At 53.5% G+C, this 17,141-nt stretch overlaps 1 protein-coding gene across 5 annotated transcripts in view; it reads left to right on the top strand.

The window, feature by feature from the left end:
- Nucleotides 1-17,141, top strand: part of Rbfox3 (RNA binding fox-1 homolog 3) — a 420,524-nt gene that overhangs the window by 219,817 nt on the left and 183,566 nt on the right. For all 5 annotated transcript variants that reach the window (XM_005069842.4, XM_040750135.1, XM_040750134.1 and 2 more), the window contains exon 3: nt 16,566-16,671. The gene's annotated coding sequence lies outside the window, so the exon portion shown is untranslated. The remainder of the gene's footprint in view (nt 1-16,565; nt 16,672-17,141) is intronic.

Here is a 17,141-nt window from a genome sequence, read left to right as displayed (position 1 = left end):
TCCGACACCCTATCTTAGGGAACTTCAGGGTCCTTGTAGGAAACCGGAGTTGGGGGGGCACATTTCCTGTACTGAGATTTTGGACTGGAGTCTTAAAACTTGAGCTAGAGAAATCCAAAGACCTGCGTGAAACTGGCTGAACTCCTTTCCGTGGAGGAGTTTGGAGCCAAGAGGCTCTTCAGAGAATGGTCACTGCTTTCTTTGACTTAAATTCTGACATCTCTGCTCTGACTAGGCATGTTGTCTGCTCATAGGGCTGAGGCTTAGAGGAAGTGGAATCTGGGAGCACAGAGAAAGCCCAGGTTATTCCCCAGGGAGGAATGAGCTCTGGGGTGACCATGTTTGTGATAGCCCGTGGTAAGCAAGCACAGAGGTCAGGAGGGCCCTGGGTGCAGAGCCAGGAGGCCTGGGCTTGACTGCGGTTTGACCTCTGTAGGTGTCCTTACCCACCTTTAGCCTCCGTGGTGGGCTCTGTCCGGATCAGCCAGTGTTGAACACCTGGAGGTTTTGATATTCTGTAGAAACGGGAGGACCTGTTTGCTTGTGTGTGCTTGTCAGTAGGGATCTTTTCTAGGGGACCAGGACCCTGGGGAACAGATCTGGGGATCCCCATGTCACATTTACACACCATGCCTATGTCTGAGCGTGGGGAGTCAGAAGCAGTGTCAGGAGGGCTCGGGAGATGAGAGCCAGTTAAGTAGAAGTCTTTCCCGTGCAAATACGATCTCCAGCACCCACGCAGAAAACCAGACGGAGTACATCTGTAACCCCAGAGCTGGGGGGAGGGACTGGTAAGGATGAAGACCCTGGAGCTCACCGAACAGTCAGTCTAGCCAGTCAGTAAGTTGCAGGCTCAGAGAGAAACCCTGACTCAAATATACGCATGAAGAGCATTTAATGTGAGGAAGATGCTGTTTACCTCTGGCCTCTACATGTAAGCAAACATACCCATATATATATATATATATACATATATATATATATATACAACACACATGCACATGTGTACATGTGCGCGCACACACACACACACACACACACACACACACACACACACACACACACACACACACACGAGGTGCTGACAGGGGCTGCAGGGCCACCTGGGCTGATGACAACAGTTAGGCTGAGTGGTGCAGACAGACCTCCTCGCTGCAAGCCGGCTCCTCCATGGACTTGGGCCCTCTCACCCATATCACAGGGAGAGCATGCGGAGCACCAACTGGGCTCCTGACCTGAGATTTGCTAGCTCCCCACCCCTGTGCACATAAAAAAGCAAAGTGAACGGGTGGCCAGAAAGCCCCAGATGTCACCGCATTCTTTGCCTCACTCCGGGCTGTCGGTAAATCTCAGCTAGATCCCCACAGCCTCCTGACACCTCTTATTTTTCTCAACACCAGTTGCAAGAAATCAAGAGTCACAGCACAAGCGGAGACAGTAGGGAAGGCTGATGGGAATCTGCTTTGTCAGGCCGAGGGTCCCTCTACCAACTGCTCCCACTCCAGCCTCCCCCTCGGCACCAGAGGCAGCAGGGGTCCTGGAGAGGGGGGAAAAGGAAAAGAAAAAAAAAAGAAAACAACAGCCTAGAAATACATAATTGATTTCCCCTCATGCTAGTTCCCAACATGAGCTTTTGGGTCGTAGAGAAGGTGCCTGATTAGAATATCTCTGAAGAGGGCAGTGAGTTATGGCAACGGACACTCTCCTAGCTGTCTCTCCTGCCCATAAATCTATCCCCCTCTGAAAGTGCAGATGGTCCATAATCGTCCATCATGTGGAGTTCAGCGCCGGACAGCTCCCGGGCGGGTTTCTCCTCTGAGGATCTTTTTTCTGCAAGCTAAACGGAACTGCGACTCCACCACGCAGCCTTTCCCTGTAATGGAGTGTGAGCAGATCGGCCGTCGGGAATGATTTAAGAGGGGACGAACAATAAATATCCAAGAGGTTGGAGCTCAAAGCCAACAGGCAGTGGAGGAGGACGCAGTGCTGAGGAGAGGGAGGGGATGACCGGGGTACTCGGGTTATTTATTTGGTGGGAGAACAGGTGGTAATGCCCAGGAAGAGGTGTCTCCCCCAGCGGCCTTTCCAGGACGCCCCCTCAAGGCACCTTTCCCTGACATCCCAAGGAGGATGGAGGTCAAGGGGCCATTTGGCTGCAATTACCTTGACATTTAGAGATAAGTAGGCCCCGCACTGCCTTACCAGTCCTGGTCCACGGTTTCATTCCACAGAGCTGCTGGCTCCCCACTCGTGGTTACCTGGTCCACCTGTTTTCTGTCTTGCTGTCTTCCCAGGGGGAGCTGGACACAGGAATTGGAGAGCTCATATGTGGACGCTTCTTGCTCATCTGATTGCTCCTTGAGCAGGGCTGGCACCTGGAACGGGAGCAGAGGTGGCTCTGTCCGGGATTGAGCTCCAGTTTCAGGGTCCCCAAAAAAGGCTCAGTTGCTAAGCATCCTACTGTGGGGGGAGGGGAGGGGAGGGGGCGGGCTTTCATGGGTGGCAATGCCCCGGACCATGGACCAAGGGCTGGCTTTCATGGCTCTCAACCCCACCCCAATCTCTGCTCTGAGGCAGAGGGAGTAATGGCTGAGGGTGCTGGGTGAGCACCCGCAGGTGCCAATCACCCTGCCAGCTGGTGCCTTGTAGCTGCACAGCAGTTCTGACTCCCTCTCCCTTCTCCCTCTCCCCCACACAACAGAACCCTAGACTTGGGGCAAGGGGGCGTTTCCAGATCAGCAGGGCTGAGAGGTCACAGGTCAGACACCTGCAGACCCATCTGCAAGAAAGCTCGCCGGCCAGCACTAGCTATCTGGGGGCACACCAGAGGGGGGATGCCTGGAGGATGCCCTCCCTCATAGTAGGGACAATGCTGGGGGTAGGTCCTGGTACCCGCCATGGCTTAATTGCTGACTCTGGGAAATAGAGTTCACCTCAGCATCTTTCTGTGACACCCTGGAGCAGAGTGCACACGTGCACACGTACACACACACGCATCCCAGCTGAATTCGTGCCCTCACTTGCCATGCGCTAGCTGCTGCGTGGTGGCGTGGGTGCACGGTGGGCTCTACTGAGAGCCTAGAGGAAGGGGTGTTGCTCCCCGCAGTGACCAAAGCCCCGCCCCCCAAGATATCTCCTTTTAGGGTTTCTGCAGACAGGCGAGAGACTTCCTCCTCCTCCTCCCACCCTCTCCAGGAGAGAGGGGAGGCGACAGTCCCTCTTGACATAGAGAAGATGCAGAATGTAGACCTGGCCCTGCCATGTGGCTTCAGCTAGCTCCCAGCCAGAGCAAAGCCCCCTGGGAGGAGCTTGAGGGGAACAGGTGGGTGTCCCCCTGCCTCCACTTCACACAGGCTGCATCCGAGACCCACAGAAGTCCTACAACGACTCGCCCCGCCCCCCAGACATGAGCCCCAATGATTTGCAAGTTCAATGGATCTCAGATTACCCCCGCACGCTGCTGCTGGTGAAGAACCTAGGCTGTGGGCTTGTATCCCCGTGCCGTTCCGCACGCTACCAGCCACATCTCTCTTACTAATGCCTGATGCATGGTGGGGGAACCCCATCCCGGGGCAAGGCCACCACTTCCTCTGCAACACAGGCAGCACCGAGCATGGGCAGAGGCTAGGAGCCTCTACTTCACAGAGGCCAGGGTGTCAGGTAGGGTCAGTGTGCGTTTATCTGTTAGTGCCTCACAGGACTTGTCCCATGCTATGAAATATGTTCTCTTCAAACACAACATGCTGGCTGCCTTGGGAATGTGGACATCAAAACCCAGCCCACAATGGAGCTGCATGTTAGTGGCTGGCTTGCATGTCCTCTCCCCTAGAAAACTAGCCTGGAAGGAACCCAGGGTCTTCACCCATCATCTACAGCTCCAGGAAGTGAACTCTTCAGATCCTGTGGTCTAATTTGATGGTCCCAGCTGTCTTAGTTAGGGTTTCTACTGCTGTAAAGACACACCATGACCACATCAACTCTTCTAAGGAAAGACACTTAATTAGGGCTAGCTCACAATTTCAGAGGTTTAGTCCATTGTCATCGTGGCGTGAAGCGGGGCAGGGTGTGCAGTCAGACATGGGGCTGGAGAAGGAGCTGAGAGTTCTACATCTTGATCCTCAGGCAACATCGAGTAAACTGGGTTCCACCACGCTGGGTGTTGCTTGAGCGTGGGAGGCCTCCAATCCCCGCCCCCACAGGGACACACTTCCTCCGACAAGGCCACACCTACTCCAACAAGGCCACTCCCCGTGGCCAAGCCTTCAAACACAGGAGTCTATGGGGGCCACGCCTATTCAAACCACCATACAGCCTATACTGATGTCACAGAAGCCAGCATCAATACTGTTGGGTGTTCCTTGTGTCTTTCAACAGCATCGTTACCCACCAGGGTGACAATGGGACAGGAGTAAGGACCTCCAAGTGGCAGCCGAGAGGGCGTGGCTGCTGTGAGCTGTGCAGAAGCCCTCTGCTCGAGAGGGCAGGGTGGGAATTCCATGCAGCCTGGACACCACCTCTCCCCTCCACCATGGCACCCATATGTGCTTCTCACTTTCCAGCAGTTGCTGGGGCCAGCCCCGGCCACAGCCAGCTCTCGCCAGTCCCATACGTTTCTTTGGAGGCTGTGTATGCGACCAGCACTGAAGCTGGGAGATGGCTTCCAGCAAAGGACTCTGGTGCTGATGATTGACTCGCAGAGTATCCCTGTAGAGTGTAGCCTTCCCCGCCATCCGCCCAGGCCCTGCCACAGTTGCAGACCCCAGCTTCCTAACCCAACAGGGCTTTCTTGGCCCCTTCCATGGATGCCTTCTCTTTCTGTGCTCTGCCATTTTTTTCCTTTCATCTCCTCAATTTTCTTACCCGTCAGGTGCAGGTTCCATTGATAGCAGCACAGGGGACAGCCAGGGTCCCCTGAAACTCACGGTCCCCTACCTCTGGTGCTCTCTGTCGCCTGCAGATATGAGCAGCAGTGACCGCTCTCTTCTGTCCCCCTCTCTGTCCCCTCCCCTCTCCCATCTCTCCTTTCCCCCTCCCCCACCTCCAGCACGCTGCCTGCAATGGTGATCACGCTTGACCTACTAAGGCCTTAATGAGAGCCACCATGGCTGTATTCCTTAGAGGAACTGGCCACAGGTGTTCATTCTTTGAAGTGCTTTTCTGTCCCTGGTGACCTCAGAGTGGGCGTGGGCTGGGCAGGATCTGCTGGAGGTACAGGGGTTCTTCCCTAAGACTTTCTGGTCACGTGGTCATGTCCTCGTGTTCATGTTATGGAGCTGGTGTCTCTTGCAGGCCCATCCCCTCCCCCACCCCCCACCCCCCCCCAGACATTGTGGATGGAAGCACGCCACTCCAAGACCAAAGCACCCATGTCTCTCCAGGCTCTGTCGTGTCATTGGAGCACAACAGAGCTTGAAGTGGCCTGCGTTTCTGGCTCACGAGGGCTATGCATCAAATTCTTGGACAGCACTTGGTGGTAGTGGGCAGCGCTGGCTTGGGGTGTCCTCTCCTGGAACCCTGTGCATAGCCTCCCCACAACTGTAGCACAGCTACCACAGAATGCGTCTTGCCTTCTCGCAGAATGTACTTGAGTCCCTTGTGTGGAGTTGGTGGCTTCCTGGAAGACGAAAGGCAACATTTGCCCATTTCCGGGTAATGGCGTGACTTAGGCTGCAGCTGTGAGACCTTGGCTGGATCCCTGAAGCCAGTTTTGCTGTGAGAAGTAGACTTCTGCTCTGAGGCTTAGCGAGGCAGGTGCACAGGCAGGGACAACAGGCAGCAGGGGTCACAGCCACAGCTCATGCTGCAATAGGCCCAGGGCTCTCCTGGCCACCCCACAGAGGCTGGCAAACAGCTGATCCCCAGTCCATGGGCGGCATGTGGAAAGGGGACTACATACAGCAGGAAGGACTTAGAAGAGATCCAAGGAAGGACTTTTCCTGGTGGAAAGACGGTTCAAACATGGGAAAGGCCTGCCAATGGAAGGAGAGTGTGGGGAGCTTCTGGGCAGTGTTAAAAATAACATCCAACTCTCCTTAATGGAAGCCAGACAGCAGGGGAAAACACGGGTGGGGGTGCCTTCCATCTATCCCGAGAGCCGGGAAAGCCGGCGTCCTATTAAATCCCGACCTCAGGCCATGAGTGCCCAAGGAGGGGCGGGCCTTTCCTGTCCCAAGAGGTCCCACAGTTTCTTCCAAAGGGACACTGCCCTGTAATCAGTGATCAGGAGCTAGTCCGCCACAGCATCTGTAAAGTCTGCTGCCTCTCAGGGGCCACAAGCTCCTCAAATGGTCTAGCTGGACATAGGATATTTCTAACCATCCCAGCCTACCTTGGGGCCCTCAGGTCAGATGGGGTCCTCAGGCTAAGCAGAAGTAATAGATTCAAGAGCTGTATGTATGTGTCCATGTGCATACGTGTGTGTGTGTATGCACATGCATATATGTGTGCACATACATATGTATATTTGTTAGGTATAGGTAGGAGGTGTTCGTGTGTACATGTGTGTGCATGTGCCTGTATAAATTTATATGCATGTGTGTGCATGCTGTGTGTGCATGTGGGGGCTGTGTTCACACATGTATGTCTGTGCGTGTATATATGTATGTGTGCTTACATGTGTGCATGTGGGGGCTGTGTTCACACATGTATGTCTGTGCGTGTATATATGTGTGTGTGCATACATTTGGGTGTCTTGGGCCATTCCTCCTTAGGCTGACCAAGAGGACCTCGCTGAGCAGGGTCCCATCTCAGCCACCATCTTCCCGTGCTCTTCCTGTCCTGCCCCCTCAAGTCTCTCTGCACATGTGACATCTCGTAGCCTTCTGCCCCTCTTCTCCCCTGCCAAGGATGGCAGAGCCCAAGCACCTTTCTGCTTTGGTGACACTGTGTAACTTTTCTTCCTTTCTGGCTCATATGTGTCAAAACTTTGTGTTAGGGAAGAGAAGCAGGGGAAGCCGTGTGGGAAGTAGGTCACCTGGAAACCAACAGCCTGCCTGTAATTAAATCTGCGTTCTCCCTGGAAGAAGCCAAAATCCAGTGGGTGGCTTCTCTCCCAAGCTCCCACCCCACCCCTTTCCCTTCCAAAAAACACAACTCTTCATAGGAAACCTCCCAGTGAAAGCTCATTAGGCAAACAACGAAAGCATCCCACATCGGGGTGCATGCCATCTCTCAGCTCTCGTGGAGAGGGGAGGCTGAGCGCAGAGGCCCTGATTGCAAACCTAGAACGGAGCGTTTGCTGTTTTTCTTTAGCGGGGCTCCCTGGCTCACGCCCTCAGCAGTTCTGTGTCCTGGATTTTAACAGTTGATTAGCAGCCTCCGCTGTGTTGGAGTTTTGATGATCCATGCTGGCCTGTTTCTTACTGCCGTGTCCCAGGCTCCTTCCTGGCTGCTGGTTAGGCAAACAGCACCTGGAGCCTCAGGACGGCCGCGCCTGGGATGCGTTTATCCCACTCAGGGCAGGAATTGGGCTTAGTCGCTGCCGCAAGGGTTCCAGCTGATGGTGCAGAGGCAGAGTGAGGAGAACTCATAAACTTAGCAGCAGCAGGCCGGCAGGCAACTCTAGAGATGGGCCGGCTAACGACCTGCTGAAGGCTTTATCCCAATCCCCGTGACTATTGTTTTAGAAAGAGGGATTTTAAAAAGAAAAAAAAGACATTTCTGGAAAAAGGCAAAGTGCTAAGCTTGACTTGTGTTCCTAGAAAAATCTTCACAGAGCTAATGGCAGAAGGTGAGAGAGTTGACGTGTGACACGCTTGTGGACTCGCCCATGGTCAGACCAGGGTCTGCCCGGAGGCTATTATAAGCTCCTGACTGCCAAGAAGCTGGCCCCAGGGACAAGGAGACTTGCCCAGCTTCATCAAAGAGTGCCATTCTAACTGTGTGGCAAGCACCTCCCGCGTCTACTGGTTCCCCCGGGAGCAGCTACTTAATTAAGGGGAGCTGAAGGTTAAGGTTTCCCAGAATGCATGAAGGCACAAGGGCTACCTCTCTGTGCCGTGGTGTCAGCGTTGCTCAGGACTTTGGTGCAGCCACGGAGCCATCCCAGCAGCCCTAATGACAGAGTCTTCACCTGACGTCGAGGAATCTTTACCCCATGGTTCAAAAGGGCCAGAGCCAAGTGCAGTGTGCAGAGCGCTGAATTAATAGCTACTTCCTTATAGCCCTTTCTGTTTGCAAAACGCTTCTGAATTTGATGCATTGGGTCTGGTTGGGAAAGTGCGCAGACTTTGGAATACGAATGGCCCGGGTCTGCAGTTTAAGCCGGGCCTTGAACAAGTGGCAATTTGCAGCCAGTCTTCCCCTCTGAGTGACGGGACCACCTGGTGGCTAGGGGTGATGTGGGGAGAGCTCATTGCGCCCCGGGAAAGAGCCGAGTCTCCAGCTAGTCCTTGGGAAGTGTTAGCTCTTTCCTCTAAGATGTGTGAGTTCATGCCCTCTGTGCGTGTGTGTATGTGTGTGTGTGCGCCTATATACACATATACATGTGTGCATATATTAGTGTAAGTGCGTGCCTAAGACTGAGTGGTATATAACTTAAAACTGTCATTTTTGTTTGTCTAAAATTTCCCATTTAGCTGGGCATCTGAGAGTTTCGCTGCTACATTGTTGCGCTAAGGCCTATCATTTCATTTTTAGAGCTAAATGAACTGCAGGTGTACGGAGGCCCGCCCGTGGTGGGTGTCCTGTGAGAAACATCCCAGCTTCCTGGCCCGGCTTGAACAAGTCCTGGTTCCCCAAGCTGTGGTTTGACCTGATAGCTAAAGCCTCCTTTCTTCCTAATATCAGGAAGCCTTGCAGTTGCATGGAACAGATCCCCTGAGCTGCTCACACCCTGGGCATGATCCCAGGCTGGAAACCAAGGCAGTAGCTACAGCGTTGGCTCAGGGTCCACTCTGGCAACTCATCCATGGCTGCATTTGCCCACTGGGCTGCAGCCTCCAGAACATTGTCTGTTGGACTCAGGGTCACATTTGGTCTTCCCTAAGCCAGGTGTGGTGACACACACCTGTGACACCAACCCTTGGGAACCCACAGTGGTAAGCCATGTCAATCAATCAACCAATCCATCAACCAACCAACCAACAAACAAGCAAACAAACAAACAGACAGACAGACAGACAAACAAACAAACAAATAAATAAATAAATGGTGGGCCACCAAAGTTAAGGCATCTGCTGCCAAGCCTAGTGGCCTGAGTTCAATTCCTGGACCTCCATGACAGGAAGAGAAAACTGATTCCTGCAAGTTGTTCTCTGACTTCCACGCTCAGCCGTGGCACACGGACGCCCCCTACACAATACTTGATAAATGCAATAAAAAGCATTTGAAACAAGCAAACATTTGATCCCCCCCCTTAAGCAGTACCCCACAGAGTGTCAAGTCACTGCTCCTAGACATGACCCACCCTCAGAGAAGTTCCTTCTGCCTGGCTCTGCCCCCAGGATCCACCACAGTTCTTTCCCGGCCACTGCTCTCCCTAGAGTAACCCCCTTCCCTTACCTATTCAGCCCCATCAAATCCCCTCCCATTTTTACTTGGCAAATTATACCCCAGTTTTCCCTGCCTGCTCACTGGGTGCTGTCAGGCCCTGGCAGGTTCAGGAGCCAGCAGCAGGGGGCAAAGACACTTGCAAAGAGGAACTAATAGGAAATGAAATAGCTTTTCTCCTCCGAAGACCCCTCCCCGCTCTGCCGGTAGACCCACCCCTTGCGGCGTGAATTGTTTCCAATCCAATCTCGTGTTTATTGAAGTTCCCTCCAGGGTAAGCTCGAGAGACATCTCCCCCAGCCTCGTAGAGTGGCCTTATTTACCAGAATCCCCTTGGCGAGCCATTTAAGCGTCTCCATTAACATTTTCCTGCATCTTGCTCATTGCAAGCATGGGCCCTGGGAGACCTCCAGGGTAGCGGCACAGCGGCAGCCTGCAGGAACTCGGGGCTGATTTTAATTGGTTTGAAACTGCCGCTGTCGACCACAGAGGGGACCCTTTCCTTGAGTAATGACCTGGAATTTGATCACGAGGCTTTTGTGAGTTTGTAGCACTGGAAGTGTAGCTGCGTGAGATCAAGGCAAGAGCTGGCCACGCGTGTATCCAGCTGTTGTGGCTTATGCCAAACACAGCCGCAAAGACCCAGCTGATTCGAGGTGCAGTCAGGAGGGGGCGCTAGTGAACACTTTTCCAGCAGCGGCCTGTTGTCCTAGACTTGATAGTGTGAGGGCAGTCCTGCAGGAACAGAGGGACATCCAAGGCTCTCCAGGGAGCCTCCTGGGGCAGGTCGCTCTGCAGAGGACCCCAGGGTGCTCATGCCCTCCACCCATCTTCACTTTGCAAGAGCTCTGGTGTTCCTTATGAACTTGAGGACCTCTGCTTGACAAGAAAAAAGTAGCCAGGAGCCCAGCCCTCTCTAGTGTCCTATGTGAGGGGTAGGGTGTGCCCAGAGGATGGAGGCCCAGTTCTCCTACCAGGAAGATGGCGGGGAGGCCTGGGCTCCTGGAAACAGGAATGGTCTTAGTCTAGAGAGTGACATAGGTCTTCTTGGGTAGAGGTCACCTGATTTCTCTCAGGATCTGAGTGTCAGGTCCATCCTCCGGTTGCCTGACTATCCAGTCACCAACCAGACCCTAAGCTCCTTTTATTTTTGTTTATTTAATTTATTCAATGGCAGAATCTCACTGTGTAGCTCTTGCTAGCCTAGAACTTGGCATGCAGCCGAGCTGGCCTCAGGCTCACAGAGATCCGCTTGCCTCTGTCTCCTGAGTGCTGCTGGGATTAAAGGTGTGCGTCATCACCTGTCCTCTACTGAGGTTCTGGTCAGTGTCATCTCACGAGGATAGACAAGCTGTCACCTTCCCCCCAAAGGCCCAAAGTGTAACTACACCATTGTCAAAAGATGGTGGTGGCACACGCCTTTAATCCCAGCACTCGGGAGGCAGAGGCAGGTGGATCTCTGTGAGTTGGAGGCCAGGCTGGACCGATAGCCTCCAAAACAATACAGAGAAACCCTGTCTCGTAAAAACAAAAAAACAAACAAACAAAAAAAAAGATGGGGGAGACTGGATAATTAAGACAAAACATCAGAAATGCGTATTTCCTATTTCCTCCCACCTGTAATCACAGCGGCTAACATGGTCTGTCCAGCCCTGATGCCTTTCCCTGCAGGGGCGGGAGATGTTACGGAAGGGTTTCCCTACACAGCCTAGACTGGTCTTTATCTGTTGACTCTCTCTCAGCATCCCAAATGGCACGGGCCACCATGCCCAGTTTGCTGAGTCGTAAGGAAGAAATGAAGAGTCCCAGATAAACAAACCCCAGTCCCCTCTGGGCACAGAGTCCCAGGTAAACAGTCTCCTCTGGGCACAGCCAGCTTTATACTTCCCCGAAACCAGGAACAGCTCTGAGCATCCATTTGGTGTCTGTTTATTTTTGTTCCTTGGGAGAAAAAAAAAAGGAAAAACAGAAAAAGAAAGAAAAACCTTCCTAGGTCTGGAAAAATGGCTCAGTGACAACGAGCTTGCAGAGCACACATGAGAAGCTGAGTTAGAACCACCAGAACTCATTAAAAAAATTTTTAAAAAATGGGTACCGGGCAGTGGCATGGGTCTATAATCCTAGCACTGGGAGGTGGAGACAGGAGGATTCCTGGGGTTTGCTGTCCAGTTATCCTTGATGAATCAGCCAGCTACAGGTTCAGTGAGTGATCCTGACTCAAACAATAGGGTGAAGACCCACAGAGGAAGGCACTCTTGTTGACCACTGATATGCATGGGGGCACACCCCTGTGTGTACATATGCTCACATATGTGTGTCACATGGGGGGGGGAGGGAGGGAAGGAGGGAGAGAGAGAGAAAGAAAGAGACAGAGACACAGAGAGAGAGAAAAAGAGAGACAGACAGACAGAGAGAGACAGAGAGAGAGAAAGAGAAAAAGACAGACAGAGACAGAGAGAGAGACAAAGAGAGAGACAGAGACACAGACAGACAGACAGAGAGACACAGAGAGAGAGACAGAGACAGGCAGTGAGTGACTTGGGCTTAGAAGGCACCAGGACCTGCCCCACCCTCCGACGCCGTGGACCAACCAGTGCACATCTCTGCCTTGTTCCCACCCTCACTGACCCTGGGCTGCTGTCAATCATCCCCACATTTGTGCATCCAGGAGCAAGGAGGGCACCTGTCTGAGGGGGCTATGACCTGAAGTCTGCTATTCCATCTGTTTGTAGGAGACTCAGTGGTCCTGCCTGCTCCCAGGGACTCTTGGTCACCCCCATGCACTTCCCTGTCACTCCTGAAAGCAGCCTGTCCCAGGAAAACATTTAAGATACTACAAAGATCATTTACTAATCCCAGCACATGGCAGGTGGGCGATGGAAGACCACAAGGTCAGAGTCATTGTTGGCTGCGTAACAAGTTTGAAGCCAGCATGGGATACAAGAGACCCTGCCTATAAAAGAAAAGAAAGGCCAACCACACACTTTGGGCATTTCCCGTTAGGCTGGGTTACCTGCGGCCCCCTTGCAAGTCTCTGTGGCTATGGTTGAGGTGTCACTTAGGAACTGTGACCTCTCACTACCCTCCAAGATGGCCTGACTATCTGAGCCCCCACCCTGGCTTGTCAGGAACAATCCGTGGAGAGGAGCCGGGCCTCTTTTTCTGTGGACTCCACATCTGTGGGTCCAAACAACCACAGATCGAAATGTTCAGGAAAAAAAAATCATTGCTCCTGCTGTGAGTGTGCACAGACCTTTTCTTTCTTTCTTGTCACCCTAAACAATGCAGAGATCAGCTTTTTACAAGCCTGACACTGCACCAGTGTCAGTCTGGGAGATGGGGCTGGCAGACGGCTCAGTGGGGAAAGCTATGCATTGTGAGGACCTGAACTCAGATCTCCAGCACGCACATAAAAAGCCGGATGTGGGGGTGCGTGCCTGTAACCCCGGTGCTAGAAGAAGCAGATGAGATCCCAGGGATTCACTCTGAAGTCCATCTAGCCAGATGCAGAAAAAGCTCCAGGCTCGGTAAGAGAGAGACCATCTCAAAAAGCAAAGCGGAAAGCAACTGGAGACACCCGCCGCCACCCCTAGCTCTATGCATGCACTCTTAGGAGAGTGAATTCATATATTACACACACACACACACACACACACACACACACACACTGAATCAGTAAATAAGTAAATGAAACCTTAGTTTAAGTAAATAAGTAAAGCATATGAGAGAGGGTGAGCCGGATGACTCCGTGACTAAGGGGCTTGTCACTGAGCGTTGCCAAGCCCAATAACTTGGGTCCGATTCCCAAGATCTCATTGTGGAAGGAGAGAGCTGACACCCACAAGTTGTCCTCTGGCTTCCGCGGGCATCCTTATCCACATCCACATATAATAAATAAGTAGAATGTAGTGGAAATTAGCATATGTGTATAGTTTTTATGCCAATGTCACACCGTGTCTTAGTCTCTTGAACATCTTCAGATTCTGATACCCATGGAAACCCTGGGGTCAACCCCCCACCAAGATACCGGGGCATCTAGCTTTGCTTGTGACAGTAGCTCCTGGGTATGGGAGGATGGGCAGGGTTTGTTGCCAGGGGGTTCTCGTGTGCTCAGGAACTTGAGAGCAAGCCCTCCTCCCCAGGTAAAAGTGTCACTGCCACAGCGGCTTTGCTGGGAGGCTAAGACCTCCCCCCCAGTCCCTTTGCAGCTCATGGAAGGAGTCAGGGCTCTGCACCAGTGATACGGACAGCGGAACGGCAGCCCTGGCTTTCCCCGTGGTTCACGGCGGTTATCGTTCCACGCCCTCATACAGCAGGAAGAGACAGGACCTTACCTGCCCCGCCCCTCCCCCTCTTCCTCAAGTTGGCCCGCAGACCCCTTGGGAGCTGTAGAGGCTCTCTGTCTATCTCCCTACACCCGGACAAGACAGCACTGACGGCAGCCTCGGGTTGGCTCCACCTGGGCCCTGCTGGGAGCTTTGGGATGAGGCTCCAGGGTGGAGTGATAGGGTGACGAATGAATGAGTTAAACCATGCAACATGGAACCCTTCACCCTGGACTTTAATGCTCTGTGGCCGGGCCTGGGCCTGGGAGGTTTCTGCTTCTGAGCTAAGCAAGCCCTTGCAGTCAGCAGGAGCCTCCCCTCACCCTGCTGCCCCACGCCACCCCTGACAGCTGTGTGGCCTTGTCAGAGGCAGCCCAGAAGTAGGAAAAGGCACTCTGGGGAGTTGGCTATAGCAATCTGGCCAGCGCCGGCAAGAGCAAGGCGGTGGGGGTCATCCATGCTACCAAAGTGCAGACCGTGTGTCTGGGGTGCCCCCCCCCAGCATTCTGTGCTGCGGCTGCACCCTGGGACTGTTGTTACGGCTATCAAGTCACCCTGCGGAGGCTGTGAAGGCCACAGATACTCACTCCCCTTCCCCTGTCTTCACCTAAGCTCTACCTAGGGAAGACTCGAGGGTGAGGGCTCAGGGACAGTTTATTGAGCCAATAAACTCTCAAGTACCCAAGTTTCAGAGGCCCCTGGGGTTTGTTTACTACCTCCAGTGGCCAAGGCTTTCCCAGCCTGAGCTCTTCTGTTCCTGAGTGACAACCTTCCACCCTTCCAGTGTCCCCAGCCCAGGAAGGTGCCTGTCACCCAAGAGTGAGCTGTGCTATCTACGCCCGCCTTGGAACACTGTTCTGTTAGCCTGGCATCCTGGCTGGACACACAGAGGGTCTTGTCCCCCATTCCTTGCAGAGTCTAGCCATGTAGCACCTACTCATGCCGCTGCCATGAAGAGGGGGCGCACAACTTGTTCTGTTGGCTGTCTCCTCTTGATTTCTTTCTGGAAAATCTGCCCACTCCTTTTCAGCCCAGACTTCCTCTTTGGCTCTTGAACCTCCCCCGGGCATGCCTAACTCTCAGCAGCTCCACCTTGGTATTCACAGCCCCGGGAACCCATTCTAAACACAATTAGCCCTAGTAGCGCGGCGCTCAGTGCGGCATCTCTGCGTTGCAGCTGTAGGCACACTGTAAGAACTGAGAGGCTATACTCGGTTAGGGGGAAGGGGGCTTGGGCCGGAGGAGCGTCAGGGAGACACCAGTAGGGAGCCCGGTGCAAACGCCACGCACGGGCTTGGGGCTGGGGCTGAAGCTCAGGCTGGGCAACCTCACTGTCAAGATGGCCAGCAGGTTTCAGACTAACGACTGTGAAGCCCTTATACCCCCAACTTCTACAGGGATGGGTTTTTCTAGTCTCTCGACAGACACGGCCTTTCTAGGAGTCCAATCTGTAAGAGACCTCCACAGGCCCAGTGAGTAGAACCAATGGAAGCCGGCCAGCCAGAGAGCCAGTTAGACTGATGACTGAGCTTATGGCTCTTAGGAGAAGGTGACTTGTTCAGATTCTGCAGGCCAGGCTGGCTTAGTTGGGGATGGCCAGTCAAGCCTCCAGTCAAGTCCATTTCACTCTTCATTTTAAGGTAATTGAATTAGACCCACCCACACCCTGGGACTCATTTCCCATGAAGGGATCAGATCGTAGATGTCAAATCAGTCCAGGAAAACCTGGATTTTGTTGGGATTCCTGGCTAGGACCTCACCAGATAACCACAAAAGCTGGTCATCAAGCGTTCCATAGCCCTAAGGTCCAGCCAGATGAGCCTGGCGGTGAGCTGGTATAACAGGACGCTGCCCTACTGTGTGTTTTGAGACAGTCTCTCCATAGGCCCTGGGGCTCACCTGATTGGGCTAGACTGACTAGCCAGTAAAACCAGGAGAAGGGAGGCTACTTACAAGGGTACCGCCCCCGCCCCCCCATGAAGGTGCCATCCTCACAGCTAATCATCTATCAGGCCCCTCTCCAAACATTCTCACATTGGGCACTGGGAATTTATCATATGGCCTTTGCGGGAGATCCCACCAAGCACAGACCAGAGAGGGCCCTGTGTCTACCCATTGCAGACATGGTCCAGCAGAGATGCAGGACCTAGGTCTCCCTGGACTTGGCTGAGAGTCGATGAGAGAGGCACTGCATCGCAACCTGTGAGAGACAGCTCGGGATAAAGGAGGGGGCCTGTGGCTAGCTGGGGGCATCCCTGGCAGGTTTAGAAGGAAGGGGCAGCCTAAGTAAGCACCGAGGTATCATTATAGGCCTGGTAGTCCCTTGGGGGTACGACATTGCCACTGAGGCTGAGCCCGGTGCTTGGGAACAAAGGCTGGGAGTGGAGATGACACCGAGGACACAGCCACACGAGGGCTGAGCTGGGTGGAAAAGAGAATGGGTCCCGTGTGGGAGACGGATCAGAGTGGCCACCCATCAGTGGTCCCCCTTGGTCAGCTCACCCTGTTGTCACCCGCCGGAAGCCTCCCTCTGATGCCCGGCATCCTCTCCCACTTGTTCACCTTCAGCCCCCAGAGCCATGACTAGCCAGCGAGCACCCAAGAGTTCCTCATCCACAGCGTTCAAAAGACACTGAACGGCATCCTGAGGTAGTTCTGATCAAGAACGCAGGGCAAGGTGCGTCTGATGTCTCCCGGATGTGAGAGGGGATTGAAAATGATTTCAGCCTCTTGCTTTCTTCCCAAATGCAGGGCGAAGTCAGGCGCGCCGAGGGGGAATCTGCCAACCTTCCCCGGAGCTGGCCCGCAGGCCTCTTCGGCGGGAACCTGTCCTAGGAGTGGCCCATTCTGCAAACAGGTAAGGTGATACTTTCTGCTCTACCGTGTCTGGACCTCAGTGGCCAAGGGTGGCCCATGTGGGCAGGGGGAGGGAAGTCAAGGGACATGAGATTAGAGGTCAACAGAGGAGAACCAAGCTCTGCCCACAGCGGTGTTCCTTCATACTGTTCCAACCGCGTGAACCCTCCCCCCCCACCCCTGTGCTGCTCACCTGCCCTTACCCCTCCCCTCACTAAAATGCAAATCAGCATGTACATAATAGATAATTAATAGACTGATCAGCCAGCAAGGGAGGTAAGTAGATAAATAATTTTAATTATCCTTGGGTTGCTCATAAATTCCCTCACTGCCTTTTTATTAAACTCTGTTTACAAGAGTCATTTATATTCCATGTCACTGTGCCAAACCCTCCTCTCCTCCTCCTCCTCCCTGGCTCCCTCCGGTTCTGACTTAGAGTGGAATCCCCCTGTGTGGCTACAGGCTCTGCTT

The sequence above is a fragment of the Mesocricetus auratus genome, unplaced genomic scaffold (genome assembly GCF_017639785.1).
Source record: "Mesocricetus auratus isolate SY011 unplaced genomic scaffold, BCM_Maur_2.0 Super-Scaffold_100007, whole genome shotgun sequence".
Classification (NCBI taxonomy): domain Eukaryota; kingdom Metazoa; phylum Chordata; class Mammalia; order Rodentia; family Cricetidae; genus Mesocricetus; species Mesocricetus auratus.
The sequence above is the reverse complement of the archived record's forward strand: the minus strand, read 5'-3'. Positions and strand labels throughout refer to the sequence as shown.